The sequence below is a fragment of the Balaenoptera physalus genome (genome assembly GCF_965194825.1).
Source record: "Balaenoptera physalus genome assembly, chromosome: 14".
Lineage (NCBI taxonomy): Eukaryota > Metazoa > Chordata > Mammalia > Artiodactyla > Balaenopteridae > Balaenoptera > Balaenoptera physalus.
In genome coordinates, this window is record NC_138893.1 from 71740323 (window position 1) to 71748418 (window position 8096).

Consider the following 8096-nt stretch of genomic DNA (forward strand, 5'->3'; position numbering starts at 1 on the left):
ATGAGCTAAACGGAGCCTGATTGGAAGCACATGGAGCCTGTTTCCTTTCAATTTCCCGAGGGTCTCAGGCCTGGAGGAAAGAGGTGTTTGATAAGTCATGTCGGAGCTTTTATCAGGTCCGCTGTGTGTGAGCAAAAGCCAGGCAAAGGAGGAGGAGATCAAGGGCCCCACTCGGGAGGACTGAGGAGCCGGAGCTGCCAGGCCAAGTTCAGGACCAAAAACCAGAGGGAGACCAGTGTTTACTGAGCACCTACTATGTGCCAGGTGCTGGGCTAATCCAGGACCAGGAGAAGTAAGACAAGTGCCTGACCCGACTGGTGCAGAAAAGGGTTCACAGACTGTAGTTACAGGGCACAGAGCGGAAAGGCAGGATATCTGACTGTGAGCAGACGTCCGCCTGGCACACCATGATGCCGAGCTGTGACTGGTGCACTGTCCTCATGCTCACCTCTGTGGATAAAGCAGAGGTGAATTTGCCTGAGCCAGGGATGCACTGTTCCGAGTCTTCCCCCTCTCTCCTCCCTTGTTGCAGACAGATCTGTTCCTGGCCCAGCGTCTCAGGGAGCTCCACACAAGAACAGAGAGGTTCAGGGTAGGACAGGGAGGGGCAGTGAGGAGCTGGAAGAGGGAAGCAGCTGAGGGCCTAAAGGGTCCAGCAGTGCAACATTGTCTGTAGGAAGCCCACTCCCCCCTCCCTAGGCAGCTGGGGTGGGGCTCCACGTCTGGCCCTCACCAAGAAGAGCAGCACAGCTTGGTCAGACTGGGGCACCTGCAGACAGCTGGTCTTGCCACCTATCGTGGCCAAGATGTAGGTCACACATAGTAGCCACTGGGTTTGTCATTTAGCTTTGGTGGCTTGTAAACAAATATCCTTTACAATATAATCTTCACTTCATTAATAATTTCCTTGCAATCTCTGGGAAACAGCATTGCTCCTAAGAACATTACAGAGGTTCTTTCATATACATATATGACAGGAAAGGGTTCTAAGACCACTGGACTTGGGAATCTGACAGCAATGGTTCCAATTGTACTTTCTTGACTGACTCAGTCTTCAGTTATCAGTTTTCTTATCTGTGAAATGGGAACAAGACACTTACCTTATGGATTTGGCGTGAGGGTTATTTTCGTTATTCATGTATTCCTTTTTGTTACAAAAAGATTAGGGTTTCTCAGGATACGTAAGATAGACTAAAATGGTATAAAAATAAAAGATGGGGAATTCCCTGGCTGTCCAGTGGTTAGGGCTCCGTGCTTCCACTGCAGGGGGCACGGGTTTGATTCCCGGTTTGGGAATTAATATCCTGCATGCTGCGTGGCCAAAAAATTTAAAAAAAAGAGGGGAGAGAGTCAAAAGAGAGGGTAGAAATTGAATTCAAAACTAAGGCCAAGGGCTTCCCCGGTGGCGCAGTGGTTAAGAACCCGCCTGCCAATGCAGGGGACACGGTTCGAGCCCTGTTCTGGGAAGATCCCACATGCCGCAGAGCAGCTAAGCCCGTGTGCCACAACTACTGAGCCTGCTCTCTAGGGCCTGCAAGCCACAACTACTGAGCCTGTGTGCCACAACTACTGAAGCCCGCACGCCTAGAGCCTGTGTTCCACAACAAGAGAAGCCACTGCAATGAGAAGCCCATGCACCGCAACAAAGAGTAGCCCCTGCTCACCACAACTAGAGAAAGCCCGTGCACAACAACGAAGACCCAACACAGCCAAAAATAATAAATAAATAAAATAAATAAATTTATTTAAAAAAAAAAAAAAAAAAACTAAGGCCAACAACCACTTTCCATAATGATATTTCACTTTCTAAGGGTGAAGAACAGTTTTCTCTCTAAGAATACTTGCTACATGTGAAAATAGGACCCAGTGTTTTCTGCAGTTCATGGAGGTCGTATGATGATGAGGGACAAGTCCCCACAAGAATCTCAACAGGTTTTAGTACCTAGATGAGGCAGCAGTTAAGCCTGGAAGTCTTTTTAAAGAGAATGCAGTGTGGGATAATGAATGATGTCCTAGGGAAATATTATCAGTTCTTAGATAGGGAAAACTTTCTGGCTGGATAAATAGCATCATGTAACAAAGCAATTTAGTAAAAGTGATTGTGCACTCCAGGTGCCCGAGACTCTTGGCTTAGCTGTCTTGGTGTAGATGTAGATTTCACAATACCGGGAAGAATGACATAGCTAATGATCTTTCAAGAAATCATCCCTATCACATGTCAACAAATTGAAGATTGTCCTCTCCAACAGCTACAAGATGGGCAGCTGCTCTCAGTTGCTGATTAAATGCAGACCCCATAAGCTTTGGCAAGAAGTTGAGCAGAGGAAGTGTTGGCCTCCTCCTGGGAAAACTGAGATGCCCAACAATGACTCAGGCCTCAGCTTTTGCTTAGGGGAGGGTGTGTGTGTGCGTCTGTCTGTGTGTTCCGTAATCCTCTGTAGAAAATTAGTTTGAATCCACTAGAAAATGCAGACTTTAATGGGGGATCGAGGCCGTAACATACATATACCTTATTAAAACACTATAGTTTTAGTCTTGAAAATATTCAGAGCTGGTGAACTCAGTTAATCAAATAATCAAATAATGAATCAAATAATCTCATAAAGTACTCCAAACTTGAGGTTGAACAATGCTGTTTCCCAGGAATTTTTAGTGAAATGAATTATTTATTTAAAGAGATTATTGTTTGTAAACCACTTAGGTTGAGAATTGTCTACGAAAACTATAACCTGAGTTTTTTAATAGCTGGTTCTACTCTCAAGCAACGCGTAGCTATAATGCATAGTCCTTTGGGCCACAGACTGAGATACTACATCTCATCATCTGCATAGAAGACGATGCATGTATTTATATTACTTACATTCTCTATACCAGGCAATTACATGTCCATCTTACCTGAGGACCTTATAAGATATTGAATAATTTTGGAGGTATATTTTTCAGTGCTAGAATGTATTTTTCTAAACTTTAACTTTATAACAGTGATACACTTAGTAGTAAAAATCCAAACAATGCTGAAAATGTGGACGAAAACTCTCCCTCCGCTTTCCCTCCCTATGCAACTCTCCAAGGGTAATCAGTTTTCAAAGATTTTGATTTTGCTTTTCCTGCCTGTGACCTCCATGATCTCAATAATATGTTCCGAGCTCTATTTCTTGACCTGTCAACTCTCAACTGTGCCTCTTGGCTCCGCCTATTAAAAAAAGAAAAGAAAAGAAAATTTAAATTACTTACATCAGATATTACTCAACCAAAACTTTATTTATATATATAATTATATTAGTTCTCCTTTAGCTCTTTTAGCTTACCTTTACGATTTAAAAATATGCTGGAAGCTATTTCTTGATCTCTATTTTACAGGACACCTTTTTGAGTCTCCATCAGGTAAATTGAAGAAATTAAGACTTCTGCTTTCCCTGCTCTTCCCCTTCCTTCCCCATCTCATTTTCTGTCATTTCTATTTTTAATTCAAACTGTTAAGGTTTATAATATTTTTTTTCTCCTCTGTCAATATATCATATTTTATTGAATATAGCGTGTCATCAATTCTATGACACATCATGGTTTGATGTTCCATTAAGTTTTAAAAAATGCTGCCAATGATATTTCATTAATTATAAAATTTGAAAAAAAGTATCTTTTTTATGAATTTATGAAAGATGGTAGTCTCCTGTGCTTGCCTATCAGTTAGTTCTAAAAATAAAAAGAAACTACTTTTCTAATATTATTATTGTGTAATATTCCAGTAGAGTGATTAGGACCATAGAGAAGAAATATAAGCTTTTGTCCCTAAACCAGTGCTATTCAAGTGGAATTGTTCTATGTCAGGGAGCTTCTCTTTTCTTATTGTCCATAATTTTCCCCAAATCATGCAACATTTTAGTCTTCTTCATATGGTTTTCTTATACACCTTTCTTGGTTTTCTTATCATTTAAAAAAAGAATGTTTTGCCTTCACCTTATCACTAAGATTGTCTGGTCTTGAAATCATATTATATGTTGTAAAATCCACTTTTTCCTTGAAAATATTCTTCTTGGGACCCTCGGGTTGGACCAGTTGGTTTCTAGACCTACCACATATCTGTTGTCCTTAGATTCTCTCAGCATTGAGTACTGGTTTATATCTTCAATTTCTCAAAAGCATACATTTTCTCCTCTTCATTAGATAACTTCTTCATTATTTTGCAGCATAGCCTCAGGTGATTTTTTTTCCCAAAGGGGTGAGAAGAAAGTGTATATTTCCAGATCTGCAAATACTCTGAGACATTTTCTGACTAAACTTGCTCATTTATCTCCGCTTCCTCACCAAACCCCACTAAAATGATAGTGATTTTTTTAAAGCACAAACAGTTTTTTGAAAGAGGTAAGAGAGTAGTTAATATCAGCACAATGTTGTAAGTTACAGAGGAGAGGACAAATGGTACGTGGCTGAGCAGAATCCCAAGCCTCAAATGGTAAATGGCTCAGCATTTAGCATAATGGCTAGTCCACCGCTGTCCTCCACAGGCTCAGGAACTGGTAACCCAGCTGCCTCTGGGATGAGGGTACACAGGGAGTTTGCCAGCAGTGTATTTAAGCTTGTTAATGGTTCCCTCAGGATCTGATGATCTTTGGTTCCTCTTTATGACTGAATTATGATTATGACTAAAGAGTCAAGCACAGTACTTTTGCATCTGCTAGTGCATACTCTTCCTATTCTCACTGCCGTTGTGAAATTTCCCCCTTCTGTGTTCCTTCACTGTCATTGCACTAGAAATGTAAGGAACATCAAAGATAGATAGATGATAGATAGATAGGTAGATAGATAGATAGATAGATAGATAGATAGATAGATAGATAGAGATGATAGATAAATAGGTGATAGATAGAAAGTTAGATAGTCAACCGTTTTGAATTACTATCACTGCTGGAAAATTTTAAGATTTTGCCAAGAGTTGGTTCCTCTTGACTCATGGTGCAGGTCCTGTAAGCTTGGTCCATGACTCAAAAGCAAAACTCTTTGTTGACCTCATATAGCTTTGTCCATAACCAAGTTCCATCAATAATTTAAAGGTCACTGAAGGTTAATGAAATCCACCACTAAAGCAGCATAATTGTGATGTTCCCCAAAGTGGCAAACAGTTGAACATTAGGCTATGTGTAAGGTCTCTGGCTACATCTGGAAAACACTGGCTTGAAAAATCCTGACCTATAATGTGTCAACCAAGAAACAGAAAAACATTTGTATAAACTAAATTGTATAATTGTACATTGTATAATTAAATTTTCAGGGAGAAGAGGGAGGTTTTTTTAAGACAGAGTCCCCTTTCTCATACCACATGGCACCATATCTGTAGAGTTAACAAAGGTGGGCAAAGGTTTCAGAAGCAAAGCCTACCCCGCTATGCAGTCCTTTGTGGCCTGGATTTTTAATCAGCCCCACAAACTAAGGGACCATTGCCCAGTTGGAATGTTCCTGTGTTAATCTGCTAGGGCTGCCATAACAAATACCATAACCTGAGTGGCTTAAGCAATAGAAATTAATTTTCTTGCAGTTCTAGAGACTGGAAAGTCTAAGGTAAAGGTTCCAGTCAGGTTTGGTGTCTGGTAAGAACTCTCTTCCTGGCTTGCAGACAGTTACCTTCTTGCTGTGTCCTCACATGGCAGAGAGAGAGAGAGAGAGAGAGAGAGAGAGAAAGAGGTCTGGTGTCTCTTCCTCTTTTATAAAGACACCAATTCCATTGGATCCAGGCTCCACCCTTATGACCTCATTTAACCTCAGTCACCTCCTTAAAGGCTCTATTTCCAAATACAGTGACATTGGAGGTTAGGCCTGAAACATATAAATTTGATGGGACACAATTCAGTCCATAGAAGTTCCTTAGGCTCCAGACACATGGGGACCAGTGACCATTATTCATAGAAGAGAGTAGAATAAATCTCATAGGTGTCCCCAGTGATCTGGGACTCTCTCACCTCACTAGGTGTACCACCAGCCTGTTTCAGGCTATAACAGCTTGTCTCAGCTCTTCCACTACAAAAAGACCTAGGGAACTCAAGTTCCGTCCATTCTAAAGCAAAGAGTGGCTACTCCTGGTTTCTACCAAGTTCTTTCGTGTCAGAGTAGTATTGTGTGGCCATAAGGCCACAGGGGTCAGTTCTGATCCAGGCTCTCCCATTCCCTACTTTGGTGAGCTTGAGCAAGTTATTTAACTTCTCTGAGCCCAATTTTTCCTTTTCTGTAAAATGGGGATCATAACGTCAATCTCAGGGCTGTTGGGAGGATTATGTAGATAATGTATGTCAGGCATGCAATGCTGTACATGATGGAGGGTGCAGCCCACAAGTACTCACTCCTTGCTCTTTCCCTGTCCTTCACAGGATGAAGGACACCCTGTGGGTCCCTTCTCATTTGGGATCTTGCAAAATGTAAATGCCATTCAATATCACTCATTGACCCTTTTCCTGGGAATACTTAGACACAGCTGGATCTGCACGGAGGCTGCATCTCCGAAGATGAAAGCCACCCCTGACCCAGGTTCCCCTGTGTGGCAGTAATTTCTGGGTTTCTCTTTGTTTCCTCTTTCACCCTCTTCCAAGGCAGCCCTGCCTATGGGTCTGCTTCTGCCCACCAGTCCCCTCTGATATTACTCTCATGAGATGGTACTCCAGAGCAGGGCTTCTCCAAGTGCGCCCCCACCCAGCATCGGCATCCTTGGGAACCTGCTAAAAGTGCACATTCTCAGGCCCCACCACACACCACTGAATCAGAAAGGCTGGGTAGCTCAGCATCTCCCTTTAGAAGATGGCAATACACATTTGAGAACTGCTGCTTCAGTGAGTGACAGGTGAGCAGGTAGGGACTCTAGGGCCTTGGAGAGGACAGGAAGTCCCAGTATGCCAGCCCCACTCCCGAAGTTTCCACAGTGTCTTTTCCAGCTCTTACCCCAACACTCTAAGCAATACTTCTCCAAGGAGGCTTTTTTTTTGCTTCACTGCTCCATCCCTGGTGCTGAGAATGGTGACCAACAAGGAGCAAGAGCTCAACAGAGATGGGTGGAATGAAGGAATCAAGCCAGGGCCTGAGAAGTGACTCACCTTCGTCAGGTGGACCCGTGAGACTCAGGAGGGCGGAGCAGGATGTGATGGTGTCAAGGCACACGCTCTGAAGAGCGTGCAACACAATTCACAAAGGAAAGGCAGATGGAAGAGTTAGAGCCGCACTGTGGGTTGTGAGATGGGGCTGAGCACGTGAAGTCAGGGGTCACAGGAAGTCATGTGTTTCCCATCCCTGAAACACGCTCTGCTTACAGCGCCAGCCTCGGAGCTGACGGACAATCTCCGCGTTCCGCCCGGGGTTAGAGCAGAGCAGCAGTTACACCCAGCTGTGGCCTCACCCTGGATTCTGCACTGGCCTCTCTGTAGGCAACGGCTGCTGACAACTCTGCTGGGGGACTTGCACCCCTCGAGCTGTTTCACATCCTAGTAACGGAGCTGGCGGGGGCCTGCATCAATTGCCTGGATTTGAATCTCTGTTGACTGTGTGGCCTTGGGCAGCCTGTGCCTCAGTTTCCCTGACTGTAATTTAGGGTCCCGGTCTAGTTAGCTGATCTTACCTGTGCTCTCAACCTCTCCCTGGACTTCCCCTAGAAACTTAGGCTTTCCCTGGTGACTCCTAATGCCCCCTGCATGTACACACACACACACGCACACATATCGACAGTGACCCCGAACGGCTTGGAAACAAAGTCTTCATCTCTTAATTTCCAGTCCAGCCCAGTGAAAATTTACTAAATTGTGCATGAGAAAGCACTTTGCCAATGTCCCGTTTCTACACGAATTGAATGTTATCAAATATCCAGGCAATGCTATCAAATATCTTAGCATGGCTCTGCCTTTGAATTCCTTCTAGCAGTGGAATTTTTACTCTGATGAAAATCTCCAAAATGATGGGATGGAGTGTTCCACTGGACCAGACTGGCAGTGAAGGGCCTCGTGCCCTTGAGGACAGGCTCTGCCCCACATGGGCAGTGCCCTCCATCCCACTTCACTTCCACTTGAGAGCTCCAAAAGAATTGGCATCTGTCACGTCTGTGGGTAGTCCCACGGGTGGAAGGA

The 8096-nt window shown here is 43.7% G+C and overlaps 1 long non-coding RNA gene across 1 annotated transcript; it reads left to right on the forward strand.

The window, feature by feature from the left end:
• Positions 1–522: 522 nt before the first annotated feature.
• LOC309642485 lies at positions 523–6961 on the forward strand. The gene is made up of 3 exons (XR_014253230.1): positions 523–1386; positions 1772–4795; positions 4828–6961. It is a non-coding gene; the product is annotated as an uncharacterized lncRNA (long non-coding RNA).
• The last annotated feature ends 1135 nt before the right edge of the window (positions 6962–8096 follow it).